We start from the raw sequence: 20043 nt of genomic DNA, 5'->3' as shown, positions 1-20043 counted from the left end.
TTTTCCCCCATTTGCACATTTGAACTAGACTGTTCTAATGATTATTTGCCAATCCTATATGCTGACTTTGCATGACCCAAGGTCAGATTGAACAACTGCTTACCTAGGTCTTCTGATATAATGGCCTCTTCAAGGGCATAGACCTTCCTGGTCTAGGATCACTCCTGAGATAGAGATGGAATGGAGTTGAGCAGAGAACAGACTTTGTAGGGAGTCTTGACCATAATTCTCTTCAGAAAGGGTCACAGATATCTTTTTTTATTTTATTTTTTACAAAAATTTAATATTTTATTTGTTTTCCAATTATATACAGTAACAGTATCTACCTATCATTTTTTGTAAGGTTTTGAATTTTAGAATTCTTCCCCCTCCCCTCCCCCCCAGAAGACCATCTGACAGTCTTCACATTGTTTCCATGCTACACATTGATCAAAATTGAATGTGTTATGAGTAAACATAAACCCCCCTCCCCCCCAAGAAGATGAGAAACCTTAAGAACAGAGAGGGAAAAAAAGCTGTACTTCAGTCTGTGTTCAGATTTCAATGGCTCTGTCTCCAGGGTAAGTTGCTTTCTTTATCATAAGTCCACCAGAGAAGTTGCTTCAATATTTTTTCCACAGTTGCTATTACTAACTGTACCTCCACTCTTATTTCTCCCCACTCTCATTTATTCTATTCTCTCTCTTTCCTTTCATCCTGGCCTGTCCAAAAGTGTGTTGTATCTAAGTACCCTCTCCCTCAATCTTCCCTCTCTTCTATCACCTATTCCCCCCTCCCCCCACCATTCTGCCTTATCCCAGCCCTTTCTTCTTATTTTTCTCTAGGGTAAGATGGATTTCCTCACCCTATTAAGTGTGTATGTTTTTTTCCTCTCTGAGCCATTTCTGATGAGAATGAAGGCTCACTCACCCCCCACCCCTTGCCTTCCCCCTTTCCACTTCATTGAAAAAGTTTTTTCTTGACTCTTATGTGAAATTTCTTAGCTGCTTCTTCATCTCCTTTCCCTTCCTCCCAGTGCTTTCCTTCATCACCCATTGACTCCATCTTTTTACTATATTATATTATTCTCTCCTTCCTATGTTCTGTCTATATATGCTCCTTCTAACAGCTCTTATAAATGAGGAAGTTCATATGAGTTATCAATATCTTCTTTGCATGCAGTAATACAAACAATTCAATATCATTAAGTTCCTCATAGTTAGTCCTTATCTTCCATCCCCTCTATGGTTCACCTAAGTCCTGTACATGGTGATCAAACTTTCTGTTCAGCTCTGGTTGTTTCAATAGGAAAGTTTGAAAGTCTCCTGTTTCATTGAAAGACCATCTTTTCCCCCTGAAAGAGGATGTTCAGTTTTGCTGGGTAGTTGATTCTCAAGTTGATTCTCAGGTAAACCAAGACCTTTTGCCTTCCGGAATATCATATTCCAATCCCTATGAACCCTTAATGTAGATGTTGCCAGATCCTGTATAATCCTGACTATGCTGCTCACATAGTTGAATTATTTGTTTCTTGCAGCTTTTAGAATTTTCTCTTTGATTTGGGAGTTTTGAAATTTTGCTATAATATTCCTGGAAGTTGTTTTTTTGGGGGATCTCTTTCAGGAGGTTATTGGTGAATTCTCTCAATTTCTATTTTACCCTCTGCTTCTAGGATCTCAGGGCAATTTTGCTGTATTATTTCTTGAAAAATGAAGTCTAGGCTCTTCTCCTGATAATGGCTTTCAGATAGCCCAATAATTTTTTTCATTTGTAGAATTTTATTTTTTTTTGAAATTTTTTTAAAATTTTATTTTTTCCCTCAGTGGACCTTTCCTCTAAGGAAGCCTAAGCCTAAAACTTCCTCTGGAAACTAGTTTTGTTCTAATTCCTTCTATGAAATTGTAATTTCATTTACTGCCATAGCAGTTTTGTATTTTTTTTGTCTATTAAAGATTTTATTTATTTTGAGTTTTACAATTTTTCCCATAATCTTACTTCCCTCCCCCCATCCTCCACAGAAAGCAATTTGTCAGTCTTTACATTGTTTCCATGTTGTACATTGATCCAAAATGAGTGTGATGAGAGAGAAATCATATCCTTAAGGAAGAAAAATAAAGTATAAGAGATAACAAGATCAGACAATAAGATATCAGTTTTTTTTCTAAATTAAAGGAAATAGTCCTTGGACTTTGTTCAAAAAACATGGTTCTTTGTGTGGATACAGATGGTATTCTACATTGCAGGCAGCTTCAAATTGTCCCTGATTGTTGCACTGATGAAATGAGTGAGTCCATCAAGGTTGATCATCATCCCCATGTTGCTGTTAGTGTGTTTTTTCTGGTTTTGCTCATCTCACTCAGCATCAGTTCATGCAAATCCTTCCATGCTTCCCTGAATTCCCATCCCTCCTGGTTTCCAACAGAACAATAGTGTTCCATGACATAAATATATACCACATTTTGCTAAGCCATTCCCCAATTGAAGGACATTTACTTGATTTCTAATTCTTTACCACCACAAACAGGGCTGCTATGAATATTTTTGTACAAGTGATGTTTTTACCCTTTTTCATCATCTCATCAGGGTATAGACCCAGTAGTGGTATTGCTGGATCAAAGGGTATGCACATTTTTGATGCCCTTTGGATATAGTTCCAAATTTCTCTCCAGAAAGGTTGGATAAGTTCACAGCTCCACCAACAATGTAATAGTGTCCCAGATTTCCCACAACCCTTACAACAATGATCATTATCCTTTCTGGTCATATTGGCCAATCTGAGAGGTGTGAGGTGGTATCTCAGAGTTTTAATTTGCCTTTCTCTAATAAGTAATGATTTAGAGCAAGTTTTCATGACTATAGATTTCTTTGATCTCCTCTTCTATAAATTGCCTTTGTATATCCTTTGACCATTTGTCAATTGGGGAATGGCTTTTTTTTTTTTTTAAATACGATTCAGTTCTCTGTATATTTTAGAAATGAGTCCTTTGTCAGAAAAATTAGTTGTAAAGCTTGTTTCCTAGTTTACTACATTTCTTTTGATCTTGGTTACAGTAGTTTTATCTGTGCAAAAGTTTTTTTATTTAATGTAATTGAAATCATCTAGTTTGTTTTTAGTGATGTTCTTTATCTCTTCCTTAGTCATAAACTGCTTCCCTTTCCATAGATCTGACAGGTAAATTAGTCCTTGATCTTATAATTTGCTTATAGTATTTTTTTTTATGTCTAAACCCTGTATCCATTTGGATCTTAGCTTGGTCTAGGGTGTGAGGTGTTGGTCTAATCTAATTTTCTTCCATACTAACTTCCCATTTTCCCAAGCAGTTTTTATCAAAGAGAGAGTTTTTATTCCAATAGCTGGACTCTTTGAGTTTATCAAACAGCAGATTACTATAATCATTTCCTGCTATTGCACCTAGTCTATTCCACTGGTTCACTACTCTTATTTCTTAGCCAATACCAGACAGTTTTGATGACTAATGCTTTATAATATAATTTTAGATTAGGTAGGGCTTAGGCCCCTTCTTTTGTACTTTTTTTTTTATTAAATCCCTGGAAATTCTTGACTTTTTATTTCCCCATATGAAGTTTTTTTAGGTTTTTTTTGAAGGCAATGGGGTTAAGTGGCTTGCCCAAGGCCACACAGCTAGGTAATTATTAAGTGTCTGAGACCAGATTTGACCCCAGGTACTCCTGACTCCAAGGCCGGTGCTTTATCTACTGCACCACCCTCTCCATATGAATTTACTTACAACTTTTTCTAACTCATTAAAGTAATTTTTTGGAATTTTGATTGGTAGAGCACTAAAAAGGTAGTTTAGTTCTGGTAGAATTGTCATTTTTATTATATTAATGCTCAACCTATCCATGAGCAATTGATGTTTGCCTAGTTATTTAAATCTGATTTAATTTGTGTGAGAAATGTTTTATAATTGTTTTCAAAAAGTTTCTGAGTTTTCTTTTAGACCAATAATTTTTAAATTATTTCTTCTGGATCTGTTTTTGAGGTTGGTTGTTTTTCCAATGAAATATTTCACATTTTCTTCCAATTTTTGGCTTTTTTTGGAAAAGTTTTATTTCTTCCTGATTTCTTGCAAAATCATCAGCTTCCTTTAGTTCCATTTTGCATTTGACAGTTATTTTCTTCATAGAACGGTTTTTATGAAGAGGCCTAAACTGTTTTTTTAAATTTTTTAAATTTAAAAAATTTTTTTTAAGCTGGTTTTTAACATTATTTTCTTCGGTATTTTTTGTTTATCTTTCACCAAGCTTTTGACTGGTTTTCATGATTTTTCTGCATTGCTCTCATTTCTCCTCCCAATTTTTCCTCCACCTCCCTTAGTTGCTTTTCAAAGTCTTTTTTGAGCTCATCCATAGTCTGAGCCCATTTTCTATTTCTCCTGGAGGTTTTGGATATGGAAGCTTAGATTTAGTCATCATCTAAGTATGTGTTTTGATTTTCCATGGGACTAAAGTAATTCTTTATGGTCAGATTTTTTTTTTCTGTTGTTTACTCATTTGCTCAGCCAAGATTAATTTACAGCACTTCCAAGGCTTTGGGTTTTTTTTGGTGGGGACACCCCACTGGGACCTTTATTCCTCCAAGGCTTTATGCTCTCTTGTTTGTGCTTTGATATGTAGATGGCCCCTCTACTTCCCTCTTCCCTGGAGCTATAAGGAGGGATCCAGCTTGGCTGCTTAGTATGGAAGCCCAAACTGCACCTGGATCTGAGTGTAGGCTAGCAGCAGAGTCATACCCCATGGGAGAACAGAAAAATCTCTGCAGACTTCCCTTACTGTCTCTGGGAGGGCAGGCTGTTTGCTCTAGATTCTCACTGCTGATTCTGTGGCCAGTGCTCCTCACTCCACATTCATTCTGGTGTAGCAGAGTTCTCTCACTGCCCCTTCAAGCCTTTGTGGGTGATCTCTTGGTTGTGCTATGCTGTGCTACGGCTGCGGCTTTTTTCCTAACCCCTAGTCCTGGTGAAACACACCTTTCTCACAGAACTTCTAAGTTATCTTGGACTGGGAAAATGTATCACTCAGTCTTTCTGTGGGGTCTGCCCTTCTAAATTTTGGCTAGTCGTAATTTGTTGGCTTTTGGAGTTTGGAGGGGGGGAAGGAGTTCTCAGGAAATGCTGCCTTCATGCCACCATCTTGGCTGTGCCCTGTCCCCCCTCCCCCTCAGGTTGTCTTCAGTATGGACAACCTCTTTATTCCTCTTAGTCATGAAGTCAGATGGTTGATGTTTCCAAGAGACTTTAGCTTTGGAGAGAGCAACATACTATAGCTAGTTACCAATAGAAAGAAAAGGGTCCTTTGTTTGTGGAGTTCATCCCTATTCAGGCATATCAGATCAGAGATGATATGTACCCAGAGATATCCAGATTGTATCATCTCTCCCATCTCCGTTTCTCTAGTGAATTTACAGCCTCCCTTCTATATACAGCAAGTTCATGTTGCTTTTGCTAATTCTGATGTGTCTGAGCATAATTATCATCAAAACTCTAGATTATCAGCCACTATGTATTCCTTTTGGAAGGGCATGCTCTGTCCTAAGTTCCCCCAGGGGACTTGTTAAGTATGCTATTTCCTGTTCCCTTGGTCCTCTGCTCCTGATACCCTAGCATCAGGTTTCTGTGTCACATTCTGGCTCCATCCTGGGGCCTATTAAGCATGCCCTATCAGTAATGAGAACTTTTTGAGTTCTAAGGAGACTTTTACCCTCTTCCAATTAAATTCCAGACCTCTGAATTTAGCTTTGCTTCAGTCTTGTGGCTCTTTCTGTCATATCTAAGTTTTTAATGTCTTTCCCATCATAACCCTGATTCTTCCTTCTATCCCTCTCTGTGTTTGAGTCTTCTTGACCCCTGTTCATGACTACTAGGTCAAAATTGGAGTGTTGAATGGATTACTGGATGTGTCTCATTTACCTGGGGTTTAATACTTCACTTTTTCTCCTCACTGGCTACTTCAGATCCTTAAATTTCTGGAAGAAGAGGAATTTTTAAAAAAAATTGATATTTTATTTTATTTTTCAAATTACATGCTATGATGGCTTTTCAACATTCATTCATTTACAAATTTATTAAGTTACACATTCTTCTACCACCCTCCCTTCCCTCCCCCTTCCCCTTGGTGGCAAAAGGCCTGGTAAAAGTTGTACATGTATTTGTATTTAATATATTTACATATTAATCATTTTGTATAAGAGGAATTGGGACTAAGGGGAAAGAAAGAAAACCATGTTGTTGGAAGGAAAAACACAAGAGAATTAAAAAAAATGAACAACAAATAAATTCAGATTCCATGTTTTTCTTTCCCCTCTGGATGTGGATGGCATTGTTCATAACAGGTTAATATGTACAATGTTCTCTTGGTTCTACTCCCTTTGCTCAGCATCAGTTCCTGTAATTCTTTCCATGTAAAAAGAGGGATTTGAGATGAACCAGTCAGGAAAATTATACTGGAGACTTCATTGGTATGGGCAAGACACCATGAAGATCTCAGACCTAAGCAGAGGGTTAAGATGTGTGTGTGTGTGTGTGTGTGTGTGTGTGTGTGTGTGTGTGTGTGTGTGTAAGGGTTGACTGGAGGGCAGATTGCAGAAATGAACAGAATTCTTTCAGTCATTTATGCTGTCTACATGTCATTAAACTATGTGTGGAGAATGACTTATTTATTATCTCCACTAGCTCTTCCCCACTTCTTCCTTGTCATGAGGCAGAGTCTGTTCCTCTTTTATATGTATTGTTACACTTAGTACCTAATATAGTGCTTGGCCCATAGTAGGCATGAAATAAGTTTTTGTTGATTGGTCAGTTGACTAATTGATCTTTTAACCTCAGAAGGAAGAATTATGAATGATAGATGAACATTTTAAAGAAGAAAATTTTCATTTGTTGTTGTTTTGGACCTAAGTGGCACTGTGAAGAGACCTCCAGATGTGACTCCAAATCCAGTCTCAGATACTTAGGAACTGTGTGATCCTGTGCAAATCCCTTATTCCTATTTACCTCAGTTTCCCCTTCTGTAAAATGAATTGGAGCAGAAAAAGGCAAACCAGTCCAGTATCTTTGCCAAGAAAATCTCAGTTGGGGTCATAAAGTATGCTAAATGATTGAACAAGAATAATTAAGTTTTGAAGATGTAAGGGACATATATATATATATATATATATATATATATATATACACATATATATGTATATATTATATATATTTTTTCTGGTCATATTGGCCAGTCTGAGAGGTGTGAGGTGGTACCTCAGAGATGCTTTAATTTGCATTTCTCTAAAAAGTAATGATTGGGAGCAATTTTTCATACGACTATGGATTGCTTTTATTTCCTCATCTGTAAATTGCCTTTGCATATCCTTTGACCATTTGTTAATTGGGGAATGATTTTTTTTTTTGAAAATTTGACTCACTTCTCTGTATATTTTAGAAATGAGGCCTTTAGTTGTTTGTTTTTAGTGATGTTCTCCATCTCTTCCTTGATCATAAACTGCTTCCCTTTCCATAGATCTGACAGGTAAACTACTTCTTGATCTTCTAGTTTGCTTATAATATTTTTTTTTATGTCTAAATCTGGTATCCATTTGGATCTTATCTTGGCATAGGGTGTGAGGTGTTGGTTTAATCCAAGTTTCTGCCATACTAACTTCCAATTTTCCCAACAGTTTTTATGGAAGAGAGAGTTTTTATCCCAATAGCTGAACTCTTTGGGTTTATCAAACAACAGATTACTATAATTATTTCCTGATATTGTATCTAGTCTATTCCGCTGGTTCACCATTCTATTTCTTAGCCAATACCAGGCAGTTTTGATGACTGATGCTTTATGATATAATTTTAGATTGATAAGGCTAAGTCACCTTCTTTTGTATTTTTTTTTAATTTTAGAAAGGTTTTATTTATTTTGAGTTTTACAATTCCCCCCCCAATCTTGCTTCCCTCCTCCAACCCCCACAGAAGGCAGTTTGCTAGTCTTTGCATCATTCCCATAGTATGCACTGATCTAAGTTGAATGTGATGAGAGATAAATCATATCCTTAAGGAAGAAACATATAGTATGAGATATAGCAGAGTAATAAGACATTTTTTAAAAATTAAAAGTAATAGTCCAGGAGTCTTTGTTCAAACTCCACAGTTATTTCTCAGGATATAGATGGCATTCTTTGTCACGGATACCCCAAAATTGTGCCTGATTGTTGCCCTGTTGGTTTGAGCAAGTCTATTAAGGTTGATCATCACTCACATGTTGCTTTTAGGGTGTACAATGTTCTTCTGGTTCTGCTCATCTTGCTCTGTACTTTTTTTTTTCATCGAATCCCTGGAAATTCTTGACTTCTTATTTCTCCATATGAATTTACTTACAATTTCTTCTATCTCATTAAAGTAATTTTTTGGAATTTTGATTGGTAGGGAACTAAACAAGCAGTTTAATTTTGGTAGAATTATCATTTTTTATTATATTAGCTCCACCTATCCATGAACAGTTGATGTTTGCCCAGTTATTTAAATCTGATTTTATTTGTGTGAGAAGTGTTTTGTAATTTGAAGATGTAAGGGACATATATATGTATATATATGTATGTATATACATATATATACATATATATGTATATATGTAAATTTTTGAGTCTGCCTTGGCAGGTAGACTTCCAGGCATTTTATATTGTCTGAGGTTACTTTGAATGGGATTTCTCTTTCTAGCTCTTTTTGCTGTATCTTACTAGTCATTTATATACATAGAAATGTTGAGAATTTATGAGAGTTTATTTTATATCCTGTGACTTTGCTGAAGTTGCTAATTATTTCTAATAGATTTTTAGATGATTTTTTGGGATTCTCTAGGTATACCTATATACCATCATGCCATCTGCAAAGAGTTTGAATTTTGTCTCTTCCTTCCCAATTCTAATTCTTTCAATTTCTTTTTCCTTTCTTATTGCTGAAGCTAATATTTCTAATACAATATTGAATAGTAGTGGTGATAATGGGCATCCTTGTTTCACCCCTATCTTATTGGGAATACCTCTAGCCTATCCCCATTGCATATGATGCTTGTTGATGGTTTCAGATAGATACTACTTGTTATTCTAAGGAACAATCCATTTATTCCTATACTCTCTAATGTTTTTAGTAGGAATGGGTGCTGCATTTTGTCAAAAGCTTTTTAATAACTTTCTTTTTTAAAAATTTATTTTATTTATTTATTTTTCCAAATGCATGTGATGAATAACTTTCTAGCAATTTAAACTGTTCATCTAAAACTAGACTGTGTTGCTTCAAGAGATATGTTCCTCCTCACTGGAAGACTCATAATCTGAATAATCATTTTTTGAGAATGTTGAATAATGTGTGTGTGTGTGTGTGTGTGTGTGTGTGTGTGTGTATAATGAACCCCCTTAGAGGTCTGGTAAAGCCTACTATTCTGTTTTCAGAATAGTGTTTTTAATTAATTGAAGGAATTACTCAATTTCAGTTGTAAAAGTAAATATAAACATGTATTCCCCCCCCCCCCCAATCTGAATTCATAGGCTTCCTGAAATCAGGTGAAGAATCCCTGTATTCTTATTCAGGTAATGTTTTTACTAGACGACCTTTGAGATGTTTTCCAAATCTGAGATTCTTTGAGTTGGTGAATCTGGTAATAAATGATAGCAGGCCCCCAATGTTATAAACCTAATCACCTCCTCATTTTATGGGAAAGGATACTGAGTCAGTGTACAATGGGGGAAAAAAATCCATGTAGGTTCTGGATGTTCTGGGTTCAAATCCCATCTCTGAAATTTATAACCTGGGGCAAGGCCTCAGTTTTCTCATTTTTAAAATGCAGGAGTAGTAAATGTCTTTAAGGTCCCTTGTAGCTTTAGCTGTATGATTCTGTGATCCTATGAGATCATGAAAAGTTCCTGAGGGAAGGACTCCTTAGTAATAGGTTAATATTGACACTGAACCTCAGGAAGCTTGGGATATTTGGAAAGTATAGGGTTTACATAGGGTTAGCAGGGGCCTGAGTTCTATAATACTTTCAGAAGTATGTATAACTGGGTTTCCCAGTAGGTTTAGGGTTTGGGACTAGAGACAGGAACCTGATGTTATTTGTTCTCTGATGGGATGAGTGTTGGGTACTGGAGAAGAGGAGACCAGGGAATGCTCACTGTTTCACTGAACTGGGGACATCTGGGATCTTTTCCTTACTGCTTGTTGGATTCAGAATTGGCAGTGGTCTATCCAGTTTGATTCTTAGAAATAGTTCAAGATTGCAACTTTTCCTTGGATTTCCTCAAGTTCAGGGAGGCACAGCACCTCCTTTCCTGAATCCTCAATGATAGGGATGTGTGCTAAGGGTATAATAAAAGAGGAAGAAGACTTTTTTGGTTGTCTATTAATTCTAGTTCACTTTTAGGTCTTGGAAGGTTTTTGTCAAAAATCCCTCAATTCCTGTTATTGGTTAAGTTTAATATATCTTTATTCAGCGCCTAATATGTGCAAAGCATTTTGTAGATTTTTGTGTGCTAAATTGTGTTAAGTATTGTTACTGGCAGATTTTAGAAGAATTTCCTGGGAACCTCTACAAGTGATTTGGAACCAGGGAAGCAGAGCCCTCTGTAGCGGTCCTGAGGATGAAGTCTATTTCAAAATGTATAAGAGAAGATGTCCAGGAACCAAATGATTACATGAGACATCTGGGACTCAAAATGTGCTGATTAAATGGACATTAAGAGTGGGTTGCAAAAGAAAGAGTGGGTTGCTAGGGAGACTTAATGTAAATTTAAAAATTTTTTTAAAATTTTATTTTGAATTTTTTACAATTTTTCCCCTAATCTTGAGAAGGCAGTCTGATAGTCTTTACATTGTTTTCATGGTATACATTGACATAAGTTGAATGTGATGAGAGAGAAATCATATCCCTAAGGAAGAAAAATAAAGTATTGTGCCTGATTGTTACACTAATGGAATGAGCAAGTCCATCAAGGTTGGTCATCACCCCCATGTTCCTCTGGTTCTGCTCATCTCGCTCAGCATCAGTACATGCAAATCTTTCTGGGCTTCCCTGAATTTCCATCCCTCCTGGCTTCTAATAGAATAATAGTGCTCCATGACATACATACACCACATTTTGTTACTACATTCCCCAATTGAAGGACATTTACATTAATTTCCAATTCTTTGCCACCACAGAGCTGCTATGAATAGTTTTTACAAGTTATTTTTTTTATACATTACTAAAATACTCTTGTTTAAGAGCAAACATAATACCCCCTCCCAAATATAGACTCTCATGAGAAATAAAGTAAAGGAAAGAGAAAAAAATTTGTTTCAGTCTGTGTTCTGATACCATCAGCTGTCTTGGGTGGATCACATTCTTTATGATAAGTCCATCATAAAAGTTACTTCCATATTTTTCCACTGTTGCTGTGGCTGATTGTAATTCTCTCCATCCACTCCTCCCCACTACCATATATTATATTTTCTCACTCCTTTCTCTCTGCCCCTCTTCTAAAATGTGCTGTAAGGTAGCTGAGTGGTGCAGTGGACTGATCACTGGCCCTGGGACCAAGAGGCCCTGAGCCCACATAACCAACCCTGAGACCCACCAACCACTGGGCCCCATGGTCCTGGACAGGCCACTCAATCCTAGCCCCTTGTGAGAAGTAAAAAAAGAAAATGTGTTAATATCTGACTGTTCTCTTCTATGATCTACCCTCTCCTCTATCACCTACATTCCCCCCTTCCCCCTTTCCTCCCTCTTTCCTTTTTATTCTAGATGGCTATACCCTATTGAGTGTGTATGCTGTTTCCTCTCTGAGCCATTTCTGATGAGAATGAAGATTCTCTCATTCCCTCTTGCCTGCCCCCTCTCATATCATTGCAAAAGCTCATTGTAAAAAGAAGAAAAAGTATCTTTTATATGAAATATCTTAGCCTTTTCCACCTCTCCTTTCTCTTACTCCCAGTGCATTTCCCTTTTATCCATTAACTCCTTTTTACAATATAATATATCTTCAGATTCAGCTGCTTCATCTATAAAAGCTCCTTTTACCTGCTCTATTAAATAAGTTTCATATGAGTGTTATCAGTATTATTTTTCTTTGCAGGAATACATGCAGTTAATCAAGTCCTTCATATTTTACTCTTCTCCTCTGGTCTCGATGCTTCACCTGAGTCCTCTATTTGGAGGTCAAACTTTCTGTTCAGCTTGTTTCAACAGGAACTTTGAAATTCCCCTGGTTCATTGAAAGTCCATCTTTTCCCCTGGAAGAGGATATTCAGTTTTGCTGGGTAGTAGATTCTTGGTTGCATTCCAAGCTCTTTTGCTTTCCAGAATATTATATTCCAAACCCTATGAACCCTTAATGTAGTTGCTGCTAAGTCCTGTGTGATTCTGACTGCAGATCCATGATATTTGGATTGTGTCCTTCTGGCTGCTTGTAATATTTTCTCTTTGACTTGGGAGTTCTGGAACTTGGCTATAATATTCCTGGGGGTTGTTTTTTTGGATCTCTTTCCAGGGGAGATCGGTAGAGTCTCTCAATTTTTATTTTGCCCTCTGCTTCTAGGATATCAGGGCAATTTTCCTGTAGGAATTCTTTAAAAATGAGGTCAAGGCTCTTTTCCTGATCATGACTTACAGGTATTCTAATAATTTTTAAATTATCTTTCTTGAATCTGTTTTCCAGATCAGATTTAAAAAATTTTTTTTAATATTTATTCTCTTTTTGTACAAATAATTTTTTTATACATTAATAAAATATTCCTGTTTAAGAGTAAACAGAATACCCTCTCCTCCCCAAAATATAGACTCACTTGAGCGATAAAGTAAAGGGGAGAGAAAAAAATTAAAATAAGAAAAATAATAGTAATAATTGTAGGTATGTCCAGGTGGCACAATGGACGGAGCCCCAGGCTTGGAGCCAGGAGCACCCGAGCCCATATCCGGCCCCATGCACCCAACAATCACCCAGCCTTGTGACATGCAAGCCACCCCAACCCCACTGCCCTGCAAAAACCGAAAAAAGAAAAAAAAGACCCAAAATAAGATAAAATAGTAATAATAGTAGGGGTGGCAGGGTGGTGGACAGAGCACCTGGGTCCAAATCCTTGAGCCAGGAGCACCTGGGTCCAAATCCGGCCTCAGACACCCAAAGATCACCCTGCTATGCGGCTCTAGGCAGGCCACACAGCCCCATTTGCCCTGAACCCCCCCCCCCCAAATAATAATAATAAAAAAATGTGCTTCAGTCTTTGTTCCAACACCAACAACTCTGTCATGGGTGGATCACATTCTTTATGGTAAGTCCATTGCAAAAGTTACTTCCATATTTTTCCACTGTTGCCATTGGTGATCGCAACTCCCTTCTTTCGTATTTCTCCACTACCATGTACTATATTTTCTCTATCCTTTCACTCTGACTCTGCTGTAGGGTATCTGAGTGGCGCAGCAGACAGATCCCTGGTCCTGAGGCCAAGAGGTCCCGAGCTCCCCTACCACCCCTTAGGCCCAGAATCCACCTGACCCTATGGTCCAGGACAGGCCATCCAATCCTAGCCCCTTGCAAGAAGTAAAAAGGAAAATGTGTTATATCTGACTACTCTCCCCCCATGGTCCATCCTCTCCTCCATCACTCACATCCCCCCCTTCCCCCTGCCCCCCCTCTAGCCTTCTTACTCCAGATGCCTATACCCCATTGAGTATATATGCTGTTTCCTCTCCTAACCACCTCTGATGAGAGCAAAGATTCCCTCATTCCCCCCTTGCCTTCCCCCCTTCCATATCATTGCAATAGCTCATTGTAATAAAGAAAAATCTTATTATGTGAGATATCTTGGCCTATTCCCCCTCTCCTTTTTCTTTCTCCCATTACATTTCCCTTTTTTTTTCTATTGACTCCATTTTTACACCATATTTTATCTTCAAATTCAGCTTTCTCCTGTGCTTCAACTATAAAAGCTCCCTCTACCTGCTCTATTAACTGAGAAGGTTCATATGAGTATTATCAGTGTCATTTTTCTATGCAGGAATACATGCAGTTCATCATCATTAAGTCCCTCATATTTTCCCCTTCTCCTCCAATCTCCATGCTTCACCTGAGTCCTGTATCTGAAGATCAAACCTTCTGTTCAGCTCTGGCCATTCTAACAGGAACATTTGAAATTCCCCTGGTTCATTGAAAGTCCATCTTTTTCCCTGGAAGAGGACATTCAGTTTTGCTGGGTAGTTGATTCTCGGTTGCATTCTAAGCTCTTTTGCCTTCCAGTATATTATATTCCAAGCCCTACGGGCTTCCAATGTAGTTGCTGCTAAGTCCTGTGTGATTCTGACTGCAGCTCCACGATATTTGAACTGTGTCCTTCTGGCTGCTTGTAATATTTTCTCTTTGACTTGGGAGTTCTGGAACTTGGCTATAATATTCCTAGGGGATGGTTTTTTGGGATCTCTTTCTCTGGGGGATCTGTGGATTCTCTCCATTTCTATTTTGCCCTCTGCTTCTAGAATATCAGGGCAATTTTCCTGTAGTAATTCTTTGAAAATGATGTCAAGGCTCTTTTCCTGATCATGACTTTCAGGTATTCCAATAATTTTCAAATTATCTTTCCTAAGTCTTTTTTTCCATAACAGTTGTTTTTTCAATGAAATGTTTCACATTTTCTTCTAATTTTTCATTTTTTTTGGTTTTGAAGTAATGAATCCTGGTTTCTCGTAAATTCATCAATCTTCCTGAGTTCCATTCTTTGTCTGAAGGATTTGTTCTCCTCAGAGTTTTCTTATCTCTTTTTCCATCTGACCAATTTTGCTTTTTAAAGCATTCTTCTCCTCAATAACTTTTTGAACTGTTTTATCCATTTGACCTAAGCTGGTTTTTAGCATGCTATTTTCTTCAGCATTTTTTTGGATTTCCTTGACTAAGCTGCTGACTTCATTTTCATGTTTTTCCTGCATCTCTCTCCTTTCTTTTTCCAGTTTTTCTTCCAACTCCCTCATTTGATTTTCAAAGTCTTTTTTGAGCTCTGTCATAGCCTTAGCCCAATTTCTGTTTTTCTTGGAGTCTTTAGATGGAAGAGCTTGTGCTTCCTCATCTTCAGACTGAGTATTTTGATCCTTCTTGGGCTTATATGCAAAATATTTCTCAATGGTGTTCCTCTTGTTTCTCTGCTTGCTCATTTTCCCAGCCTGGGCCTGGTTTTGGGGTGCTTCCTGAGCTTTTGGGACACTCCCAGAGGGTCTCTGTGTGTGAGGTTCTGCCCTCCCTCCTGGTCTGTGAATGACTCGGGGCTGAGGTGGAGGGGACCTGCTCTTCTATGGGGGGGCCTAGACTGTGATCAGGATCTGAATGTGTTCAGAGCCCCAGAGTCCTGTTCCAGGGACAGAGGACAGAGCTTGGCAGTCTCTCTCTTCACTCCCCCTCCCTAGGTTCAATGGGCTCATGCCCTGGGGGCTCCTGCTTACCAGCTCTGCCTGCTTCTGTGTTTGGATCTGGGCTGCTGAAAGACCAAGTTGCTGGCTGTGTACCCTGAGGGCTGGGCTCCACATGCTCACTCTGGCAGAGGTCCCCCTGTTGTTCCCCCAATTTGTGCCTGGTGCTCCCCGGGGTGTAGCCCCAGAGACTCCCCTGCTGCTGTGAGCCTCAGCTCCCAGAGCCCTGTGGCTCCCTCCAGGAGAATGAAGTTCTGCCCCTCCAATCCCAGGGAGCAGAGCCTTTCTGCTCTTTTCCAGGTTACCTTGAGTAGGAGAACTGCCTCACTGGGTCCCTCTGTGGGTTCTATCTCTTGAAAGTTTAGTTAGAGTCCTTAGTATCAAAGTTTTATGAGAAATCTTCTGTTTGTCACCATCTTGGCTCCATCCCTCAGATCAGATTTTTTTCAATGAAATGTTTCACATTTTTTTCTAATTTTTCATTCTTTTGGTGTTGATGTATTGTATCTTGACTTCTCATAAAGTCATCGGCTTCCTTTAGCTCCATTCTACATCTGAAGAATTTGTTTTCCTCAGAGACCTTTCTTATCTCCTTTTCCATCTCTCCAGTTCTGCTTTTTAAAGCATTCTTCTCTTCAATAACTTTTTTTTTTAGGTTTTTGCAAGGCAATGGGGTTAAGTGGCTTGCCCGAGGTCACATAGCTAGGTAATTATTAAGTGTCTGAGACCGGATTTGAACCCAGGTACTCCTGACTCCAGGTCCAGTGCTTTATCCACTACACCACCTAGCTGCCCTACCTCAATAACTTTTTGAACTGTTTTATCCATTTGACCTATGCTGGTTTTTAACATGTTATTTTTTTCATCATTTTTTTTTAGGTTTTTTTGCAAGGCAAATGGGGTTGTGGCTTGCCCAAGGCCACATAGCTAGGTAATTATTAAGTGTCTGAGAACGGATTTAAACCCAGATACTACTGACTCCAAGGCCGGTGCTTTATCCACTATGCCACCTAGCCACCCCACTTCTTCATCATTTTTAAGCTGCTGACTTTGTTTTCATGTTTTTCCTAAATCTCTCTCATTTCTTTTCCCCATTTTCTTCTATCCCCTTACTCAACTCCCCAAATCTTTTTTGAGATCTGTTATATCCTGAGTCCAACTTCTGTTTTTCATGGAGTCTTTAGATGCAGAAGCTTATACTTCCTCATCTTCAGATTGAGGAGGATTCTTGTTATCACAGACAATGTTTTTCTCAATGGTGTTCCTCTTTTTTCTCTGTTTACTCATTTCTCCAACCTGTGCCTGGTTTTGGGGTATTTCCTGAGCTTTGAGTATTATTGGCACACCTGCTTTGGGTTTTTTTTTTTTTTTTGGTACACCCCACTGGGACTTTTATTCCTCCAAGGACATATGCTCTCTTGCCTGTACTTTGATATGTAGATGACCACAGGCACTCCCCTCTGCCCTGGAGCTATGAGGAGGAGCTCTGCTATCTTAGTATGGAAGGCCAAACTGCAACCTGGATCTGAGTGTGGGCAAACAGCAGAGTCCTGCCCCAGGGAGAGCAGAGAGTTTTCTGCAGTCTCCCCTGACCCCCTTACCATCTGTGGGCTGTACTCTGGAGGTACAGGCTGGTTTCCATTTGTTTCAGATCTTACTTCTGACACTTATTAACTACTTAAACTTGGAAATATCTTTTAATCTTTATTAGCCTAATTCCTTCAGCTGCAAAATGGGACAAGAATAGTAATTTTGTTATGGTTCTTATCCTTTGTTACAGAAAAAGACAAAAATGATACCGCTGTGTTAGAAAGAAGCACAGTGTGTCTAACTATGGCTGATCAGACCAATATGAGTTCAAGGTTCTACCACAGTTGGGGCAAAGTCCATGTGAACACCTGGGATGGTTATACTAAATTTATATAGCTCATGTTTCCTCTGAGCTGCTAAAATTCTGCCTTGCTCATAGACAAACAACACTCTCTTTTAGAGTTATTGTGAAGGTCAGTTGATATAATATATGAAAATCACTTTACAAATCTAAAAGTCTAGTATTTTCTATTATCCAAATGAATGTGAGTCCAGGCATCCTGCTTCCTTGCAGAGTTGTGAAGATAATTGTGATAATATTTGTAAAAAAGTTTTGATATAGAGCTTGATACTTCCTTTCTTCTTTTTATGCTACCTTCATTTCTGAGTATACCCCCTCATCCCTACCCAGGGATCCAGCCATTGTAACATATCAAAGGTTATGATTTTTATATTGAATAGTATGACATGTTATAATGAATGAAGTTAATAATAATAGCTTAGTTTCTAGAAATCCATTTCAGGGTCCTGAGAAAACGGTGAAAACAAAATAACAGAAGTCATCTATCAATCATGACAGGTCTTGCCTTGAACTTTGCTTGCTTGTATTAAGTGATATGTAACAGTAAAACTTGTACAGTACTGAAACCACAAAACTATGCAATCAACCCAACTGTTCTCACAAGGACTCTGACCTGGATGGTCAGAAGTAAGGTGATTATTGTATTGTATTGTATCATTCTGCAAGATGGGCTTATCTCAAGTCCAAATCTGATTGTTTTATGATCTACATGCACACTTATGATTATATATAAAGTATTTGGCTCCAACATAGACCTACAAGAAATGGGGTAATTTAGGATTTACAAACAGGTTCCTTGTAAAGAAGATAATTAATAAACCACTATCTGATTTACTGGAACTCTGCCTCTGGACTGCTTTGTCACAACCAGGTTAGAGATGGTTCAGATTAAAACTTGATTAACACAGAACATAAAGACTCTTAGGGAGAGCCCAGAATGGTAGGTACGTAGGAGATATAAATAGAGGAAGGATTCCAGTTTAAGACATATTGTTTCTTAGGGTTAAGATATTAATTTCAGACACTGAATAATGAGGCAGAGATGATTTAATTACAGGGTCCCATTGCTGATGGAAAAACCTGAGCAAAGTTCAGTGTTCTTGTTCAGAGGAAAGTCTCAGGTATGCCCTCTGCCTTCCATCTGTGGCACTACTGCTCAGTTTTGGCCACATCAGCCACTGGGAACTGATGGTCAAAGGAGTACCCTCAAAACTGCAAGATAGAAGATAGTTCTGATTTCTGTGAAGATGTGTTCATTCATAAGGAAACATTCTCTGCTTGTAAAACATTTGTTTTATCTGGAGTCTATGAGTCTCTTGCTTTTAAAGGTGCACTTTGCATTGGCAGAAAAGATTTACATTACTAAAACCTTTACTGAAAGACATCACTTGTTGGGAGGGGGAAAAAAATCTCTATTGATACCCACTAAACTTTATTCAGTATAAAGAATAGTCAGGATCTAGGAAGTCAAAGAAGTGTCCTCAAAAACTGCAAAATGGTCCAGAAATGGTCATTCTTCTTTAGATATTTATTTATTTTTCCAACTATATGCAATGGATTTTTACCAGTCATTTTTTTTTTAGTTTTTACAAGGCAAATGGGGTTAAGTGACTTTGCCCAAGGCCATACAGCTAGGTAATTATTAAGTGTCTGAGACTGGATTTGAACCCAGGTACTCCTGACTCCAGGGCTGGTGCTTTATCCACTACACCACCTAGCTGCCCCTTGATGTGTTCATTCTTAAGGAAACATTCTCTGCTTGTATAGATATTGCTTAGTTTGGAGGAACTGAAGGGTATTGATCTACACTGACAGTAAGGCAAGTTAAGGTCCTATATATCTTATACTGTAAGTGAATTGGCAGCCTTTTTTAAACAAAATTGGAAAATTTTCAAGAAAAGCCCTCTCTGATCTACTGATTTGAAGCAGTATCTTCAATGCTGTGTAATATTCTTTCATAAAAGGACTTTTGTTGCAATCTTCACAGTTCTGTCTGAATTTAGAAGTTCAGCTTGGAGGCAGGGGAAGGGCTACAACCTGAGGATAAGAGTTCTGAGTACAGTAAAAGATTACGGTCTAGGGGAATTGTGGATCAGTATGTTTGGGAACTATGAACAATTCTTGTTGGTCATTGTTACCTGGATTTTATAACAGGTTGAGGTTTTGAGCATGGGAGGGAAGAGGCATATTTTCTATGATAGATTGAAGTTTGGAAGCCTTGGGGTATGAGGAGCTTGGGTTGGTATTTACTTCTTGGTACTTAGACTCTTTGAATAGTTCTACTTGGTGGCTTGGTTTACTATCTGGGGCCATGAACAGATTTAGGGAAGCAGTCAAAGCTTACATAAATATTCCCTGATTAGGAATCTGAGGGAGGAGGTAGAAGGGAAATGAGAAGCAGGGAGAAAGAAATTTAAAAAAAATTAAAATATTTTAAATTGTTTTTCTAATTATATGCAACAACAGTTTTCACCAATCATTTTTGGCAAGGTTTTGAGTTTTACATTTCTTCCTCCCTTCCTTCCCTCTCCCCTTCCCCTGATAGAAAGAAATCTAATATAGGTTACATGTGTTATTATGCTAAGCACAGATCCATATTAATCATGTTGTGAAAGAAGAATCAGATCCAAATAGAAGAAAAAATAATAGAGAGAATAGATAAGACAACTTTTAAAAATTGAAGCTAGTTAGCTTTGGGGTCTGCATTTAAACTCCACAGTTCCTTCTATGGATATTATGGTATTTTCCAT

This window comes from Macrotis lagotis, chromosome 8, assembly GCF_037893015.1.
Source record: "Macrotis lagotis isolate mMagLag1 chromosome 8, bilby.v1.9.chrom.fasta, whole genome shotgun sequence".
NCBI lineage: Eukaryota > Metazoa > Chordata > Mammalia > Peramelemorphia > Peramelidae > Macrotis > Macrotis lagotis.
The sequence above is the reverse complement of the archived record's forward strand: the minus strand, read 5'-3'. Positions refer to the sequence as shown.